Source organism: Ambystoma mexicanum, chromosome 2p (genome assembly GCF_040938575.1).
Source record: "Ambystoma mexicanum isolate Mex_15411 chromosome 2p, UKY_AmexF1_1, whole genome shotgun sequence".
NCBI lineage: Eukaryota > Metazoa > Chordata > Amphibia > Caudata > Ambystomatidae > Ambystoma > Ambystoma mexicanum.
This window is the reverse complement of record NC_090923.1, coordinates 283,278,657-283,299,579: the sequence shown is the minus strand read 5'-3', so window position 1 is coordinate 283,299,579 and position 20,923 is coordinate 283,278,657. Positions and strand designations below refer to the sequence as shown.

General features: G+C 46.6%; 1 protein-coding gene across 2 annotated transcripts in view; it reads left to right on the top strand.

The window, feature by feature from the left end:
- PFKFB4 (6-phosphofructo-2-kinase/fructose-2,6-biphosphatase 4) overlaps nucleotides 1-20,923 on the top strand; it is a 632,962-nt gene that overhangs the window by 31,765 nt on the left and 580,274 nt on the right. The gene's annotated exons all lie outside the window — the stretch shown is intronic.

Here is a 20,923-nt window from a genome sequence, read left to right as displayed (position 1 = left end):
GAGGCTCGCCTCGGACTCCGGCTACCAGGGGGAATTGGCCCAGTCGACCGACGGCCGGAGACTGCATCTGCCCCGTGCGCCTCCCCTGCGGTAGAGGCGCACAACGAAGGGCTCAGACCCGGTAACAGCGCTACGAGGTACGGAGTGGGAACAGGGCTGGGGGGACATTCGGCTCGTCGACCGAACCTGCTGCATCATCCCTGAGAGAGGGTGCACTCTACCACCGGCCCTATTGGAGGCCGGGGCGCTCCGGAAGCAAGGGTTTGCCGAGATCATAATCCTCGCCCCCCAGCACCCCAACCCGCCGGCGCCCCCCATTCCAAGCCCGCCCGCACAAGAGATGTCCGCAAAAGGCCCCAGGAACAAGCACAAGCAGACAACCATGGAGGCGTTCGCAGCCACTGGCGCCCTCAAACCAGATGCCGCCTCGACGACCTCGGAGGTAGGACCCTCTGAACCCACGAACTCGCAACTACTGGAAGCCATTACGGCGCTCCAAAAAACCATGGAGGGCAAGATAGATGCCATGGCCATCGACTTAAACCTACTCAGACAAGATGTGCGCTCCATTGCGGGCAGAACGGAGGCATTGGAGTCCCAGGTTAAAGAAAATACTGACGCCAAAACTCGCCTCTTAAGAGAGGTAGATGCCCTAGCCCAGAAAGTTAAGAACCTCGAAGACAGGGCGGACGAGGCGGAAGGACGGGCACGCCGCAATAACATAAGAATTATCGGATTGCCGGAGGGGACGGAAGGGAACGACCCCACGAACTTTGTCGAAAATCTGCTGCTGCAAGAGGTCGGTGCCGGCAAATTGTCTCAGGGGTTCACCATCGAGAGGGCGCACAGATCCCTCACTAAGCGCCCACCACCGGGGAACCCGCCAAGGCCGATAATAGCTAAAGTCCTCAATTACAAAGACAGAGAGACTATCCTGGCCCACTCACGGAATGGGGGCCACATTGAGTCTGGCTCCGCCAAAATCGCAATCTACCCGGACTATACCCTCCAAGTCCAAAGGAGCAGAGCCCAATTCGCCCACATCAAGGCCAGATTGAAAAATGCGGGCTTGCGATACATGCTACTATACCCGGCCAGACTTAAGATCATCCATAACAATCGAACGCACCTCTTCGAATCACCGACAGATATAAATGAATGGATGGACAGGGAGCAGATCCCTGACATAGATGGAAGGCAACGGAAAACAAGAGAAAACGGCACCCCCAAGGAAGCCTAATGAAACCACTTTATCGGGACGTATGCGAAGTAATCTCACCTTGCAGATTGTGGCACCATCGAGTGTCTTGGAGCTGACCGAATGGCACCGCTTGGTATCGGACACTACCAAGGGGATTGGCCCGCACCCCCGAATCTCTTTGGGTATCTAACCCGCCCGTAGGGCACCAGAGGACCGTAGGTCTAATGGAGCAGAAACGGGGATGTCAGGATGGGGGGAACCCCGTTAGACTAGTTCTGTTATTGGCTAACGCCAAGTTCACTGTTTGCAGGGTCGGGAAATTGCCCGTTAGCATCCCGTCCCAGTTAGTTAATGGGAAAGTCCGGAACCACCTTGACCACCACACATCACCACTTCAAACTAGTATTGTTAAGTGCCACCGCCAGAGCAGGCCACTGAACCATACACTGATAGGCCGGGGGGCGACACCACAGGGCAGCCCACCCACGTCCTCACACTCACGCTACACCCATGACTAACGTTGTTAAAGTCATGTCATGGAACGTTAGGGGCCTGAACAGCTACATCAAACAACACAGGGTCCACACCTTCCTCAAACGCCACAAGATAGGAATCGCCCTATTGCAGGAAACCCACCTGAATGCACAGAAACTTGCGGCACTGGCTAAGAGATGGAGAGGAACCCTGATAGGCACCACGTACTCTAACTATGCACGGGGAGTCCTGATATGGATTGCCCCCACCATTCCCGTCAACCTCGCATGCACCCACATCGATAACGAAGGTAGGATGGCCTTGCTCAGAGGCACCATAGACGGCAGAGAATTCTGCCTAGTAAACACCTATGCCCCCAACCATGATGCGACGGTCTTCTTCCGCTCCTTATACACCCGGCTTAGCCCGGACAGAGACGGCACGCTCATATGGGGTGGCGATCATAACTGCACCCTTGACCCGCGTATGGACAGATCGGATAACAAACATACCCGCCCCTCCCCTCCCGCTAAAATACTGAAAGCCCTCTTACATCAATACGCCCTGCTAGACCTCTGGAGGACTCAGCACCCGGAAGAAAGAGGCTACTCCTTTTACTCACCCCCTCACGCGGTCTACACTAGAATCGACAGCCTACTGGTGAGCGAGGAACACTTAGACACATTTGTAGACACGCAATACCTCGCTAGAGTGCTGTCTGATCACTCCCCCATAGTAACCTCCTGGACATTAACGGCACCGCGACCCCCCATACCCACATGGAGACTCAGAGGCGAAGCACTGTTAGACAAGGCTTTCCAAGAACAGATTAGGCAATGCACGGCGAACTATTGGCTGACAAATAAGGACAGTGTCCAACATGTCAGCACGGCATGGGAAGCTTACAAAGTAGTGATTAGGGGGGAGGCGATAGCCACTATAGGGGGGGCCCAAAAGTCTATCACAGCTAAGTTGGCTATTGCTGAAAACGAGCTGCAGCAACTAGAATCTTTGGCCTCCTCAGACCCAGCCCACGTACATAGCATAATCGAACTAAAGAAGGCCTGTCTACAACATTGGGAGGCCCTCGGGAAACTCAGCTACACGAAATACATCGAAAGAAACCACGCCCTCGGTGACAAACCGGGCAAGCTACTAGCGTGGCTCTGCAAGCGGGAAACCCCTAGAATACCTATCTGCCACATGCGCGATGATGAAGGCGTAGACACGTACTCACAAGCAACCATAAACCATATATTCACGAAGTACTATCAGGCCCTCTACACCGACCCCTCACAGCCAACAGACACTGAAATAGGGGATGTATTGGACATCATTGATTTACCACACCTCGAGGAACACGCGGCTGAATCCCTGGAAGGGCCAATAACCCCCGACGAGGTCGCAGTGATCATTAGAACGCTCCCCGCAGGGAAAACCCCAGGTCCGGATGGGCTCCCGGGCGAGTTCTATAAGGCCTACGAAGCCGAACTAGCCCCACTACTTGCCCAAGTCTTCAACGAGGCATACGACACAGGCCGACTACCCAGCACCATGAGAGAGGCAACCATCATACCCCTCTTGAAACCTGATAAAGATGGCGCAGAGTGCGGCTCGTACAGGCCGCTATCCCTACTGAACACAGATAGCAAGATTCTCGCAGCAATCCTGGCCATGAGGTTACGCAGAGTCATCCCGTCCCTGATCCACCAAGACCAGACAGCATATGTGCCCGGTAGAACCATTACGGAAAACCTACGCAGACTGCACCATGTTATCCACAGCACTGAAGGCAGACGGACACAATGTGCAGTAGCATCCCTTGACGCCTCTAAAGCATTTGACTCAGTGCGCTGGAGATGGCTCCTGGCCACCATGTCTAAGATGGGAATAGGGCTCAGCTACATAAAATGGGTCACACTCCTTTACACCAATCCAGAGGCCAGAGTACGCACCAACAGCACCTTCTCACACAAATGGGAGCTTTCTCGAGGAACTAGGCAGGGATGCCCCCTATCACCCATGCTGTATATTATAGCTATAGAACCCGTGGCAGCATATGTGAGACAGGAATACGGGGATGGAGGCATACTAGTAGATGGGGTGAACCATGTGATTTCCATGTACGCCGACGATATGCTCCTCTATCTAACAAACCCCACACACATACTGCCCTACATACTGGAAACCTTAGATAGATTTCACAGATACACGGGGATCCAGATCAACCGGGACAAATCATGCCTATTCCCCCTCGCCGCCTTGAGCGGGAAAATGGCCGGTCAGCTCCCCGATCTTGCCCTAAACTGGGAACCCTCCTCCTTCAAATACCTGGGCATCAGAGTGCACAGAGACCCCAAGACTGAGCACGTACTGAACACAGTGAGGGCAAAGGAAGGCCTGGCAAGGTCAATGGAGTTCTGGAGCAGGCTGCCGCTATCGGTAGCGGGCAGGGTGGGCCTGCTGAAAATGGTGGCGCTTCCCAGACTGCTGTATTTCTTCACCAACGTACCACACAACATACCACGACAATTTTTCAACGAACTACACAGACTGTGCAGAACATTCTTGTGGCAGGATGGCAGGCGTAGGGTCGCCCTCGAAACGATGCAGAGACCGTATGACAAGGGGGGCCTCAGAGTGCCCAACTTCGAACTGTATTACCTGGCCGGACAATTGAAGCACGTGATACAATGGATGGCCGACGAGGCCACTACGGACACTCGCTTGCTACAGCCGCAAGTCCCGCAATTGCTCCTCAGGGACCTGCTATGGTCTGAACCCAAGTCTAAACAACCTCACTCATACCTGATTCTCTTGGGCGTCCAAATCTGGCGGAGGGCCTGCAAGGCTGCACTGATCCCTGACCCCTACTCTCCTCAGATCCCTATAGCCGCCATCATGGCCAACAGACCGGGAAGCCATAGGATAATAAGAGACACTTGGGAACCTTGCGGCGTAGCTACCCTGGGCGACCTGGCGGATGATCAGGGAATCTTAACCTTCGCGGAGTTACAAAAAGTCTCTGGTATCCACACGGGACAGTTCTTACTCCACAATGCAGTGATTAGGAAACTGGTGACCCGCTGGCCACCAACGGATCCGTTAAATACTGGTCACGAACACATTGAGGACCTGCTCGGGGCGGCCGAGGGTGGCCATGAGACCTCAAGAATATATGACACACTGCTAGACAGCGTCACCCAACGAAACCTCCAGTGTAAGGCGGCGTGGGAACAGGAACTAGGATCACAATTCGAAGACAATGAATGGGGGGCCATAATGGGATACCACAGGAAAGTATCCAGGAACGCCAGGTTCCAACTCATCCAATTCTACATTACGAATAGAGCGTATCTCACACCAGACGTCATCTCCAGATTTAGTGGAGCTGTGACCACTGGGTGCCCCAAATGCAACGAAGCCCACGCGGCGATGATACATATGTTTTGGGGATGCCCCGCCATTCAGTCTTTCTGGGCCCAGGTCAAAGCCAAGGTGGCCGAGGCGAACATCACCCTAGAAGTTCATACGCCAAAAGCATGCATCCTCGGCATATACCCCAGAAGCAAGAAGAACAGACCACTCAATAAACTAAAAGACCTAATGTATATACTGGCGAAGAGACGCATTGCAATGAATTGGAAGCGCCCGCGGGCCCCCTGCTTGTTGACTTGGTGGCAAGACCTCCGCAAATGGACGAACGCAGAGACAGCGGTCTGGGAGATGGCGCAGTGCCAACAAAGGCAGGACACCTCAGACGACCTACTACAATGGGTGGAGCTAACGGTTACGCTGTTCAGCCCCAACATGGGAAGCTCCTCTGGCGATGACACAGATGACCCACAACAATCACGTGGATGAACTGGTGGTGTAACACGTTTGGGCCCGGACAAGTTGGGATAGGGAGGGGGGAGGGTGGGATGGGTGTGATTGCACTTTGTTTTTTGTGTATGTTCACGTTGATGACACAATGAAAATAATAAAACAGATTTAAAAAAAAAAAAAAAAAATCCATGGAGCCTTTGATATTTAAATTAGGCTGCTCATGGCGGGAGGAAGGTGTGCCTTCCCCCTTCTGGCGATGCTTTGATGTACCCAGGGCTGTCACATTCAAGCTGAATATGACATGGGAAGATGGCAACTGTAGGCTATGTCTTCCTGGAGTACATGTGACTGTGTTTTGTGCGGGAAGCAGAGGGAATGGGTGCGGAATGGCCTCACACAGTCCTCGGAGGCTGATCTCCCATCATTCATTCCCATTATTCAAAAATCAAAAAGCCCAGGCGAGCACACTCTCCCCGTGTGGATGGTCGAATTTCTCACAATCACATCTAGAATGTCTTGATTGCAGGAAACGGAGAGTAAAGGAAAGGGAAGAGAATCCTAAGTGAAAGCAAGATAACGGGACTCCTCTCCAGGCAATCCTTTCTTCTATGGCTACTCTAACCATCCCATTTCCACGCCTGCTGGATTTAAAGACATTCCTGTGATCAGCACCCTGCTGTGAGGCTGGATTTGTCATATCCGTGTTGTCTCTGAAGCACCATTCCCAGGAAATCTCATGGGCAAGTGATTTACTTTCCTACTGTGGAATCACAGAAGCAACATCCCTTAAACAGCTATGGAGACATTCAGGCTAGATGCCAATACGCATCAATCCCGTCACATCTGTGACCTGCTCGCAGAGCTGACACTGGTGTGATATCAGATTACTATGGCTTTCATAATTGTGTGCATGTATCAGTCACCATGTCACAGGCAGGCATAGCTTATATTTAGACATTTATCTGCCACCAGGCTGATAAAGGCACACAATTATAATTTAGATTGTAGGTGCAGAACTTTAATTGCAACCTCTTCCTGCATTGCCTTTGTTTTAGAAGCTGTCAAGGATGCACAAGGGACCTTTGAACATGCTTTGTGCCACAGCAGAGCTTGTGCTGTCATGTCAGACTATTGGTTATAGCATGGCACCTGCGTACAATAATGTTTGTATGCAGCCTTTTGAGCCTGTTTAGCAGACCTCATTTTCAGAAACGGATTTACCAAGATAATTTCATAACAATACAAATCAAAATGTTAGGGCTTTCATGTTAGATGGCATTCTGTCACACTCCTTCTAACTCCTTTTAAACTGACCAACAAAAATAAAATAGTCTATAGGCGCCCCTCTGTGACTAAATGACTGGTTCATTGGGATCTGCAGCCACACTTTAGCTGACTATCTCTGGCGCATATCACTAAATTGTGATTATTTCAAGTGCATTAGTCACCCTAAGTTTCCCAGGGTCATCCAGACGTGGACCCCTTGCTCACTGTGCTCAGAGAGACACAGCTTCACCTCACTGATTATTCCCAACAAGGCTGAAACACGTGTCTGGGGTTGCTGTTGGCACTCTTGTTCAGAAGGGAATTGCCATAGCATTTTGGTGCTGGACTGCTCATGTGGGCAGGACAAAGACTGATATGCAAATGGGTATGTCTCATCTGTGAAAGGTACAGTGGGCTAAAGCGTGACTGCGGACTCTCGAGTGGGTACCTTCCAAAAGTGCAGGTCAATAGGCCATGTTCGTTCTCGCAGAGGGGCACCTATGACAAAATGTTGATCCTTTTAAACTGATGCAGCTATCTTAATTGCTCCAATATTCTCTGGTTGCCAGATTGGACAGGGTCCCTGTATCCTAACTTCATTGTAGGGGTGCCCCCTTTCTAGTCATGATACTCGTGTGGTTTTCTGGTCTGTTGTTTTTGCTCATTGATAAATCACCAAGGGAAGAGCTGGCAGAGGGATTAAAGACCTGCAACACCATTTTGAGTTCATGCGGGGCCTGCCATGGCTGCCCACTGCCCCAATGCTCTAGGTTCCTGCTTCTCTAGTGGGAAGTATCTCTCAGGACTTCTGTTTCACACCACCCACGATATGACTGACCTGTTCCTGCCTACTGTTTATGGTGTGAAAATTCCATGAAGTGCCAACAAGCTTGCGGGCTGCTTGCTGGTTCTTCAGTGTGCCTTCCCAGGAGGTAGGCTGGAAACGACCCTCTTGCTTCCTGAAATGCAACAACAGATAAGTGTATTCCTACAGAAGCACTCTTCACACTGCTGGATACCTCAGTGTGTCCCCGGACCTGGTCGGTCACCCCCATTCTGGTATCTTTACATAATAGACTTGGGATAGGGGAGAGGGTCTGGGGGATCTACTGTGTACCACCTCCATTGTTCACGTCATAGGAGAGCAGGTGGCTTGTCCTGGCCTCAAGATTCTCCTGATCACCCCCAACCTGCCCCTGTCAGGTGGCTTGACATCAGTGGGCAGATCCGAATGTTGTGTACTGTCAGTTTTGACCGTCTTTAACCCTCAGTGATTAGTTCAACACCTTCTAGACTTGCTTAGTTGCCCCTCACCCCACTACCCTTGGGTCTCTTAGTGCTCCAGCTACCAGCTATCACCTTTCTGAATGCAAATTCAAATACAAATGTTTCCATAACCAGAATTGAAAAAGTCAAAGCTCACGGGATGCTGAAGAACACAAAGAGCAAGGCTTTTAATATCTACCTGGACAGTGGGTCTTCTGCCTCCCTTCAAGTCTTTGTGAATTTCAAACTTGGCCTGTGGCGCTGAAATGTATCTTCATTTACCTAACATTGGATTAAAGATACACCTATTTAAATCAAATTGGCAACCAGTGTAAGGCTTATCGGATTTGCGTCACATGATCAGAGTTGTCTCTATTTGAAAGATCTGGAAAGGAGTCCTCAGGTAGACCTGAGGAAGACCCATTTGCAATTGTTTACAGTAATACATGCAAGATATTCTCATCAAATGCGTGATTGCCCTGAGGCGATCAGGCATGAGCGCATTCTGTCTTTCCTATGCAACCAATTGAATGATCACATGAGGAATGTGCCAGAAAGGCCATCCGATACTGTAGCATTCGACAAACATGTTGGAGGGGATAACCAGGCTTGTTTAATTATCAATGAAGCCTATCCTTCAATTTGTTCTTCTTTATAACCAGGTTCCCCAAATCAAATTTTCCACCCTAAACTTGGAGGCAGCCTGTTCTTTTGATTCAGATCATTGCAGATGCTATTTAGTGAAACCAAAAAGGGAGCATGGTGGGTTTTATCGCCTTCCTCTTCCAAATCAACCAAATGTATTTATGGCTCAGAAATAATGCTTTGCTATAGTTGCCTTTTGCGAAACCACTTGTTCTCATTTTCTTATATTCCTAATATATGAACTATTAACTGCACTTAAGTAGCAGGATCCCTACTAGTAGAATAAGTGTTATTTAAGACACACCTGTTCTGCATCCCCCATGGTTTACAAAGACAATTAAAAGCAATCATTTGAGAGCAAGATTTTTTAATTCTATCAAATCTTATAAACATTATGCAGAGATATGACATCAAAATATTGAATACAATTGTGTAATGAAGTTTACTTTTCTAGATTATTTGAAACGACAAACTGCTGTTTCATTGACATGTAGGTACCAAATCAAGGGATTTACAGTGTCCATGCATCAACCTGCTTCTGTTTAACTCTGAGCACTCCTATCACATCCCAATCCTGCTTTCCAGCCTCCTTGGCAAAGAAATGAGATGTCGATGCTCCAGAGGTCCTTGACATATGGTGACACGGGCCAGTGCCTAGCGAGACGCCCCCTGAAATGAGCTGGTGTGATGAACAAAAAAATCCACTTACATGGAGATATGGCATACCTTTAATATAAAAACTACAGGTGCATCACAATCTCCAAGTAAGGCAATATTTTCTTCAAACATCCATGTCTTAACTCTGTTGACTCCAGTGTAATCTCACTTCCGTTAACTAGTCTTAAACCAACTCATTCTGCTCCAGATCCTGCCCAAGGTTGGCTATTAGTACAACATATAGAAATCTCTTCATGTGTAGAATTGCGAATCAGATTAATTTTACCTTCACAAATGGTTACGTTTACTACTATTATGTCCAACTAAAGGTCCCTTGCTGACCTTTCCATACTAGTTAAGCTGAAGGACAGAGTGGTAGTTGGTCAACTGCAGCATTTATGGGACCAAAACACTATGCCTTTTCTGCTTCAATCAGGATTTCACAGAGGACATGGGACAGAGACTGTTCTGATGAGATTCTTGTATAATGTTTTGGCAGCCGCGGGTGAAGCCTTTGAGGTTTTGCTAGTTAAGTCTTCCCTTTTGTCAGCATTTGATACTGGACCCACCATCTGTTTAAATATACAATCCGCGATAGTTTGCATCAGCCCCAGCTAACCTGAGATGGCTTCAGTCCTTCCTTGAGATCAAGGTGTAGTATGTTATACAGGGCTTCTTAACATCAACCAAGATCAAAATGACCTCTGGAGTAGAGAGTGGTTCCCTCTGTTCCAATTCTTTTTTTATGTAGGTGCCTCGCATTGTTTAGGATTCTGGGGAAGCTTCCGGTGGCAGTAGTACATTATGCAGAGGAAATATAGAGACTCAAATCTGGGTGCAGCAGAACGATCTGGAAATATATACTAGAGCAACTGAGCTCATTTTGTTCCACTAAAAATACTCCACGTGGTAATGATCTATTGGCCTTCTCAATTGTAAAAGTTGAAGAAATCCACAGACCTCTCTCACCACCATGGAGCTGATATTGCGAGCATCCATGAACTCGATGTTGGATCATACTGATGCCCTGTAAGCAGGATTAACTTCTTGCCTCACCAATACATTGGAAAGAGCCTAAAATGTGGCTGTATTTCAGCCTTTGCACCTATGTTAGACATTCGAGAAAGTCTCAAGAGGAGCCACTTAAATCCAAGGGAGGCTGGTAGTTTGCAACTCAGGCAGCGAAGACCTGAAAATACCCACTTCCTCCAAGCCTCTGGAGCACCACATCGTGTTCACCACCTTCGGGCATATATGAAATGCCTTCCTGTTCAATTAGCTTAGTGGTTGCTCTCAAATGCAACTTGAGGTTGTTCATGATATTTAAATTAAATACATTAATACATTAAATCAAGGCACAGAGTTTTTGTGCTCTGGTTTGTCTCGTTAAAGGGTAGAAGACAGTGTGAAATAACAGCGTTTCAATTGTACACAAGGTCTCTCTGGTAGTAACATTTTGGGGGGAAATCATTCACACTTCTGGAGGGTGGGAATGGAAGCGGGCAATGGACGTGGCTATGAAACCTGGATGGCAAAACAGAGAATTTGGCTCTCGGAAGCCGTTCCGCTGCTGTAGTTCAAATACTTATTAAAAGAATCTATGGCAGCAGATCAAATTATGTTCTGAAGGGTGTTTCCGCTCGAAGGAATTTCTGGAGACTGAGACGAAAATCCGTTTATAGTAAAGATGAAGTCTGGAACTGAGAATGAGTTTCACGCTCTGATATAGTTTTCTTTTTTGGCAGAGACAATGTTACTATAGCCATAGAATAGTTTTGCAGAGAACTTAGCCGAGCCAAGCAGAGGTCTGTCTCCATGTATGTTACCAAGCATCCGTAGAGTTCATGACTCAACAACATTTGCAAGAAAATAAACAGACACACTGGGCAAGCTTCAACATGTGAATCATAGAATACTGTCTCAAGGGCTTGAGTCATGCACGTTGTGTATAGCTTTTGGATGGAAACAACAGGTGTGGGATACTCATGAATTAATTGCAGTTGGAAATTAAAGGTGGAATTATATTGGGAATGCATTTTTCCTAGTCCCTCTTTCTTAAAATGTAGGATTATGATTAAATATTCTTAAAATATTTGCAATGCTTTCAAATGGATGCATTTACTTCTGTTTTTTCAATGTATACGAATTGATATTGAATGTGGTCTTGTGAGTGGCTTTATATACAGCTTTTAAATTGATGGGTTTGCTTATTTTCCATACATTTGAATGAATTGGTATTGCAAGTGGTCATATAATGCATTTTGAGTATTGTATGGGCTTTGTGTTTTTTGATTTGGTTATGCCAAACAATACACATTGAATGTAATTGACTATTTTTGTCTAGATCCGTTAGCAAAAAAACTTAGGGAGATGAATATATTTAAAGAAACTACTGGAAAGTCACAGGTTTGGAGGTTGAGGAAAAAACAGAAGGAGAAAGGCATTTATAAATGGTGGCTAAGAGAAAATCCAATGGCCCCACTAACCATCAATGAGAGATGCGTGTATATAGTGGAGGCATGAAGTGAAATGATACAACATTCAGAGTCTGCCGTTGTAATAGAACACCAAGGAAGGTTCACAAATTGCAGGAATCATAGCAAAGATGTTTAATCTATAAACCACTTCAAAAATGATGTACAATTGATGCCTCGCTGTTGAATCAGGAGAGCTATAAGGACCTCTCTGACCCCCAGTAATCCGCATCTTAACACTCCAAGGTAATGCTGCCTCCAGACTCCCGTTATGTGTAAATGCTTCCCTCTCAGTTGGTCCTGCCTATTCAGTTTTTGTCCCTTGTGCCTTCCTCTGCCCAGTTTCTATTGCCGACTTTCGCCAATCTACCTACCAGTTTTGTCTTTTATTCCATGTCCTGCCCTTTCAGTTCTGCAACTTCCTTCCTTTCCTCCCTAACTGTGTCTATCCTTCCCTGCTTGCCCCACTTTTTAATTGTCAGCCCCTTGCCCCACTTTTTCATTGTCTGCCCCTTTTTTCTCTGGGGTTCCCTATTGGCGCCTCACCTTGTGCGCTACCTGGCTGGTGCTGCTTTTGTCCAGAGCATTACTGTATCACATTCGCCTGAAGCAGTCATCCCCAGCCATCCTGATCCAGACTTCAACATTAGTTTCCCTGGTAAGTGCTTGCATTGACCCAGTGCCACAATAATCCAGGGAAATCCTCGGTGGCGTGGGAAGCTGATTCTGTAAAACCGTGTTTTCATATTCAGCTGTGTGCCGGGTTGGTGTCGCATTCTGTATTTAACATCCCTTCTCTTGCGGAACGTCTGGAGTCCATGCTTCAAGATCGCCAAAGATATTCAGGTATGCAACATCAGCCAGACGCTATGTATTACAACAGATGGCATGCCTTGCATTAGAAATGGTGAACAATTATCAAACCATGAATTGCTTGGAAGGTGTGTACAATTCAATAGGCATTCACTAAAGCAGAAACACTGGTGGAAAAGCCCATGAGAGTCGGAAGCGGCTGTGTCTCGGTTTGTGGCAGGACGACAGTGCGGCTTGACTCTGTGGACTCTGTGGTTGGAAGGTCCTTTACTCTAATCCGCCATTACGGCGGCCGCGGCTGTGGGCTGCTGCGGGCTGCTGTGAGTTGCGGGTTGCTGACGGTGCTGACGGTGCTAGCAATGCGGGAAAGCACAGGAGGTACGGGATACTCGGTGGAACCCCGAGCTTAGAGGCGCTGTAACGCCAAGGCTGAGGCAACGAGGACCGAGTTCTAGTACGGAGAACAGGACGGAGGCAGCAGCCACAAGAGCCTACTGTGTGCCGAGACGAGGCAACACCTCGGAGTATCACAAGTAGGTGGTTGAGCACTGGGCGACAGGAACGTAGTGGGTGCTGGTATTTCCGGTTCCCTGACCCGAGTACCCCAGTGTGCTGGCATACGTGACTGTCCACCACGGGAGTGGTAGTGGTGTGGGCTGTGCTTTGGCTGGGGAGACTGGGGCTGGAGTAGGGGGCAACAGCTGGGCCTGGACGACTGATAAGGTGTGGTGTGTTTTGTGCAGGCCCCAGACAACGGGCCCACCGGGGTACTCTGTGGTTCCCTTCAGTACACACACACCCCCCCCGCCCCTTCCCCATGCCCACATCATTTATATTCCTCCGTGAGCTATCCACTAATCATAACGTTGCCTGGGGCACGTGACTTATAGAGGTGGCTGGTCTTTTCAGGCACAGAATCGTGGTGACTGTTCTAGGGTAGTATAAATAGTAGGATTCTAATTCAGTATTTTCCCACGGATCGAATTATCATGCTGAGGAAATGCAGCGAGGGAAAAAAGCACCACAGTCAAATTACAACCTGCGGAGAGGCATGACTATGCCAGTAAACGATGGCAAGGAAAATAGAAAGAAAGGTAATAAAAGCAAAAAGAATCTTAACACAACGCCTGTGGCACAAGGAGCCATCACAGATTTTTTTGGAGTAAATCCACCACCGGAGATTAACTCAACAATCAATGAGGTAATCGCTGAGCCAGGGAATAAGGAGAGTATCTTACTAAATTCATCAAATTATGAGGATATTGATAATAACTCATTACTTGACCTCTGCTTGAGTATTCAGAGAGGGATGGTAACGCAGAATCCAGTAAAGGCATCTAATAATTCTACTCACCATAAAGAAAGTAATAATATAACACCTGAGGAAGCCAATCCTGTGTCTAGCTGTGGACGTCTCTCGGTATCTCCTAATCTAGCGATGGCCTCCATAGAAGATGATCCGGAGAAGGAGGATAACGAAGATTTAAATCCGTATATTAACAACACGGCCATTATGGAGCTCCAATCATCTGTAGCGTCATTACAATTTGCACTCAAAATACTGTTGCAGATGACTGGGAGCATACTGACAAACACGAATAATATTACGAGGGCACTAGAGCGGAAGGACTTCCCGCAGGATGAGATAGAAGCGAACCTCTCGGATGCTATTCATACCATTGAGGAGATGAAAGAAGCAGAGGAGAGAATGGAAGAAGTGGCGGAAGATGCGATCCTGGACAAGGACCTGGAGGTCAATCCTCCTATAGAAAACCTTTCAGTAATAACTGTAGAGGATCTAGAAATCGTGCACAGCCCCGGGATCTTGCTTACGAGGAAACAACGAAGATTGGCCAAAAGGGCTTTGAAAAGCAAGAAAGTAGCAACGAATCCTATACCCTCCAGTGTAAGACCTAAAGCAGCCGCGGAAACATGTTCCAAAAAAGCCAGAAAAAGAAAGGCGAGAGCAGTAGCTCGAGCCGCAGAAGCTAAGGGGTCATTGGCCGATTGGTTAGTACCAGGAGAAAAATTTAAGGAGGCAGATCTAGACGGCCTCTCTGATGAAGACACTGATCAAGATGATAGTGTCACAGTCGAGCCGGAGGATCAGATCGGCTCAGCTGGTACAGATGAAACACCAGAGCCGGTACGGCCCGTGCAAATTAGCACGGATGAAGAATGTAATGTGAATCGTATTTGCTACATTAAGAACCTCTACCCTAGTGGTAAAAATCCCTGGCTGGCAAGATCAGAATTCCTAACCCGACTACAATATATCCCACAGTTGAGAGTTTTGAAATCCGACGACTTCTTTTTCATCGAACCCTTGCAGGTCCCGAATCCAAATGTTTCCGCCATTCACTGTACTTTCCTAGCCACAGCTCAGCTGGTCAGAAAATTTAAAAAAGAACTGATAACCGTAGATATTGCTACTGATGTAGATCCACAGGAGAGAGACCCTACTGAAGAAACTAAGGATTACATGACCAAGGAGTTACAAACTCCATTGGACAAGCTAGTGGTGCAAGATAATGTGGTCAATCAAGAGGCACCAGAAAACACGGCGATGTCTGAAATACAACAAGCCCTCAAAACATTGTTGGAAGCTCTTCCGCGAATGATACAGAACCTCTGAAGCTTTTCCTTCGTTTCTTGGAACTGTCGGGGTTTTGCCCATCTTCTGAGATCAGAAGGGTCTATGGATTTATTGCTGAAGCATAGCTGTATATGTCTCCAGGAAACATGGGCATTGAACTCTCTATTTTTGGACGGTTTTGTAGTACATCAGACATTTGCCAAAAGAGGGGATAAGGGTCGCCCTTATGGGGGACTTATTATAGGGGTGGTTAATACGATCAACTCGCGGAAGATCCTGGTCAATGCCACTGATTACCATCTGGCGGTTGAGGTTGACTATCCCAAGGATTATGGGCACAGTAGATTCTTACTGATTAACCTCTTTAATCCCCCGGGAGCATTGATAAGGGAATCTCTACAAGAAGCCATTCATGAGTTATTGACTTTTTGGACTCAAAGACCCGGCAATTTAGCGGTAGTGGTGATGGGTGATTTTAATTGTCATATGAAGGATGATCAGCTGGTCGCCAAATACCCTGCCCTGAATGAAAAATGTCTAATGACCCATGACAAAAGAGAGAGTGAAGGGTTGGGGTGGCTACAATTCTTTGAGACATGGGATTTATCCATGATTAACGGTAGAACAATGGGTGATAGGCCGGGGAAACAGACATGGTCTAATGGTATTTCATACAGCACCCTAGACTACATATTCATGTGTCCTGAAATGTTGCCTATAGTAAATGATATGAGAATCATACCCAATGAATGGAGTGACCATGCGGCTCTCGAGTGCTCCCTTCAACTTTCTCTCTCTCCCGCCATTAAGTGTAATATAGGCAATATACAAACCAATTGCACAGGCACTAGAATTATCTGGTCGGAGAGAAACATTAAAAAGGCGACGGAAGCACTCTTATCTCAAGCCCAGGCTCCCCTTCCCCATTTTGAACAGCTGACCGTAAATGAAATAGAAGAATGGATCCTGGAATTCTCAGGACTACATGCGACCTCAAGGAAAAACGTTATGATAAATCCCGGAGGTACCACTCAGCCTTATAATAAGGATATTCGTGATGCTAAGAGAAGGCTAAGAGCAGAATTGCGGGGGTTTAGGAGACTGAATATAGCGGGTTCCTTCTACTATGACAAAGTCAGAAAAGCTAAAAACAAATATAGAGCTAGTATCAGAACCATCAGAAATACAGAGAGGAATATTAGAAATCAGAGGCTGGTAAACACTATCTGCGCTGGAAATTCGCGTGATATATGGCAGCTACTGAAAGAGAACAGAGAGAAGGCCAAGGGTCAGCTGGACAATCCTATAGGAGAGGAATCCTGGGTAAGATTTCTTCTGGACCGTAACTCTGGAGAGGTAGATGTACCCATAATATCTAGAGTGAAGAATCCCTTCCCCCCGCCCTTTGAGGCCTCGGAAGAGGCCATACTGAATAAAATAGCAACCTTGAAAGCTTCTAGAGCTCCTGGCCCGAATGGGCTAGCGAATATAGTTATTAAGAACCACCCGGCTTTTTGGGCTTCTCTTCTGTCAATACTCTTTAAAAAGGTATTAGCTCAGGGGATGATTCCCCGTTCATGGCAAACGGCGATATTGGTGCCGGTGTTCAAGAAGGGATGCCGTATGGATCCAAATAATTATAGGCTTCTTTCCATGCTGGATACCACGGGAAAACTCTTTGCGGCTTTATTGCTCACGGAATTACAGAATTGGGCTGAACAGACTAACATTCTTAGTAGGTTCCAATGTGGATTCCGGCATGGTTTTTCTACCACACACAATTTGTGGGTGATGGACACACTACGAACTCGGGCACTTAGCAAGGGACAGCCCCTGCTATATGCCCTTTACATTGACTTTAAGGCCGCATTCGATTCTATACCTAGAGCCAGGCTGTGGACAAAGCTGGAAGTTATGGGTTGCCCGCCTAGCCTACTTTACTACTTAAGACAGCTGCACTATAACACCATGGTGTGCCTCAGATTAAATCAAGAGGGATCCTTGACTAGACAAGTGAGACAAGATAGGGGAGTAAAACAGGGATGTGTAACTGCTCCACTGGTGTACAATCTGTACGTATACGATATCCCAATAGTGTTGGCCGAAGTGAATAACTGCCCACCTAAAGTAGGGGATACAACTTGTGCAGTACTGGCATATGCGGACGATCTGGTCATTTTCGACAACACTATTGCTGGTATTAGGCGCTCAGCGGTAGCACTATGGGAATACGCAAAGATCAATGGGTTAGCTGTTAACCTTGATAAGACCAAAGTGATTAGATTCACGAAGAAAAAAGTCTCTCGTGTTGAGCTATGGGTGCAGAATGATAATATACTTTATTCCCCTTCCTATCGGTACTTAGGAGTTGAAATTGAACCTTGGGGTGATTACTCTCTATGTAGACAAAATAGGAGAACTAGGGCGCAGCAAGTTACAGCTTTAATTGCGTCATTTACCAGGAGGCAGGCTGGTTTTACACTATGGGGGACGAGACACCTGTACATACAGGTGTTTGCGCCTATGATTACGTATGGCCTGGAAGCACTAACCTCTTCTGATCTAGCCTGGCTGCAAGTGGTTGAGGGAAAATTTTGGCGACGCATACTGGGGTTACCCCCTAGTGTTCCTATGGCCCTTATAAGGCTGGAGTTGGGTCTACCCTCACTTAAAGCAATGGTACTGAAAAAGAGGGTGGGCTTTTATCTCAAGATGAAGAATAGTTATTTTAACCCTATGCTGGTTACCATGCATATAGAAGTAAGTAAAAAAGATACTACCTCTCCTCTCCAGAAAAGTATGACCAAATTTCTGAGAGATATTGGCTGGACTGACAGAGGGACAACCATTTCCCAGGAGGTCATGACAGCACTGGGGAAAAAGGTAGATCTCTGGGATTGGTTAGAGAACTTTTCCCATCTAGGGTGTTTAAAGTCATGTGCCTTTGTAAAGTATCGACTTTACAATTTTATGAAACCTCAGGCATATCTGTACCTATGCCCTTCCACAAGGCTAAGACGGTTTATTATTCTTTTCCGTCTGGAGCAACTACCGACCTTGTGTAATGTGGGACCTAGGGAAAAGATCGCAACTGTAGAACGAATATGTCGTATATGTAACCTACCTGAAAGTCTGGAGACAGCCAAGCATCTATTAACTGAATGCATCACAATGAGACCCACAATTGTTAAATATCTAGGAGAATTTGCCCATAATCTGGAATCTATACCGGAAAATCAATTTTGGTTATACTGTACTAATACAGTAAACATACATCTTTTTATTGCATTATATAATGTATGGCTCCAGATTGAAAAAGCGATGGGCATCCGGATTTAAATGATTGAAATGATTTAAAAAAAAAAAAAATGTTTTATTATGAAGTTTTTTGGGAAACTTTTGGATATTGTACAAGTTATATGTATTTAGATATACTTGACTTTTCCTTTACTTTTTTATACTTACACAATTGTATAAATTGCATATTTTAAATTTTCCTTTTTTGAATATGTATAAGTAATATGTGTAAAGTTTGAATTTTTCAATCTATATCACATTAAAGTATTATTATTATTAAAGCAGAAAAACTTCCTCAAGCAACTGACAGATATGATTAGGACAAAATCCCATGGATCCCTTACCTGTGGTTAATAAGATGTTTGCACATTTTACAAAGAAATAGTTGGAACTCATTTTCTGTAAACTGATTAACAAAGATGTAGCCTTTATTAATGTAGATTATTCACCCCAAAACTACTGAATGTTCACAGAATATTTTAGAGAGGCCAGTCAATAGTAAGTGATGTCTTTAATAATGTTTTGCATAGTAAGAGTGTGATTAGGTCAATAGAAAATGTTTGTCATCAATGCGGGTTCAACATGGACACTGGCGGGTCAGAAGGACAGAGACTTGTGTCTACCATTTTTAAGTTTTATTAATCAAATGAAAGGGTGCAAACTTTCCCTAAACTACAGATTTTTCCTACCTAACACAAACTAACACAGATGCTCCTCAGTGAGTCCATAAGGAAGATCTGTCCCCTGTCCAAAGCGAATCTATTCTGTCCCTATCACTATCAAAAACCAACTAAGGCTCCGGTGAATGACTCCCTTCTCCTGTGGCCTGCTTCCCAGAACAGTCACTTTAGTAACTTATTCATAGGTAATTTTTGGCAGCTCCTTTAGTCAGTTTGTATAGTTCAGAAATGGGGATCTTCAATTCCTCTACCGTGTCCTTGACTCCTAGGCTTCCCCTCCCAAGATGATTTTTTCTCTCTCTCTCTCTCTCTCTCTCTCTCTCTCTCTCTCTCTCTCTCTGTCTCTCTCCCTCTCTCTCCTTGTTTATCACACTTGCCACTTTATTTCTATACACTGTGCAATCTTTTCCTTGGCTGGACCCGGTATAAATGCTCTCAAAAGGATATTACTTTCCTTCACCACTTAATAGTTACTGTGACGAGTACGATCGTTCCAATAACGATTCTCATTTTTTTCCACGTCTTTATTGTTACTGGGACGAGTATAAATGTACCAGTAACGATTATCTGCTCCCTATTGCTCTTTCCCTATTGTTATGAGTATCGGGGTTCAAATACTAGCTCTTAGTATTCTTCGTTATTTCGTCTTTACTGTGACCAGTGTTTTCATATAATTTCCCTCTCTTCTTTAGTAATCTTCACTTCAGGTCCTCACCGGGACGAGTATGACTCTTCCATTCGTTATATTCAGTATCCCTTCCGGGTCTCTGATCTTCCCTGTTACCTCTTTCTCTTGGGGTCAGCGCCACTGGGCCTGTGTTCACGATGGGATTCTTTCCTCCTCCATGAGTCAGGTTGGCACCTTGCTCCTAGGTTTCTCTATCTCTTGCGCGCACTGTGCCCATTCCGTGCTACGGATGGGTCTGTGGTCTTGGTGTTGTTATTAGACTCAACAGTCCACCACTCTCGGTCACATTACCACCTACGGTTCGAGTGCTCACCTGAGACTTCCCTCAGTTTCTCCTGCTTCAGGTTCCTAGTGTGTCGGGTTTGCACGCCAGCTTCCCTCCAAGCTCGTCCAAACTTCTTCTTCTCAGTATTACATAATAATTCGTTCTGAAGTTGATTTAATGCTTCTACCCAAAAATAGCAAACCACTTGTTCCTCATGTCTTCTTCGGTTCGGAGCTGTTAGTGGTGGATGGCAGGCTCCGAAATTTAGTTTTGAGGCGGGGCCCTGCCGGGGTCCACTAATCTCCCCCCCGCAGCCCCGGCCACTACACGAAAAGGCATTTTTTTCTACAGCCTGAAGCTCTCGCTCGTGAGCGATAGCTTCAGAAAAAAATGCCTTTTAGCCACAATGGTGGCGCCGCACCTGCGAGGCATCCCTTTAATCAAGTGATGCACGTGGGCCGGCGCCACCATTATGGAGAAAACGTGAGGCCGCTGGAAGCAGAGGCCTTGCTTTCTAAATACTGAAGCTCCCGCGGATTCGCAGGAGTTTTAATCTTTAGGGAAAAGGCCTCTGCTTCCAGTGGCCTCACCCTTTCAGCCTTAATGGTGACGCTGCCCCTCCTCAGCTGGCTAGGGGCAGCATCACCATTAAGGCTGAATAGGCGAGGCGCTGTCCCCTGCCAGGCAAGCCTATACAAAATAAATGCAGAGATCAGCACCCTCTCCCCCTTTGGGGAGAGGGTGCTAATCTCTACAAAAGGCTGCGTGGCAGG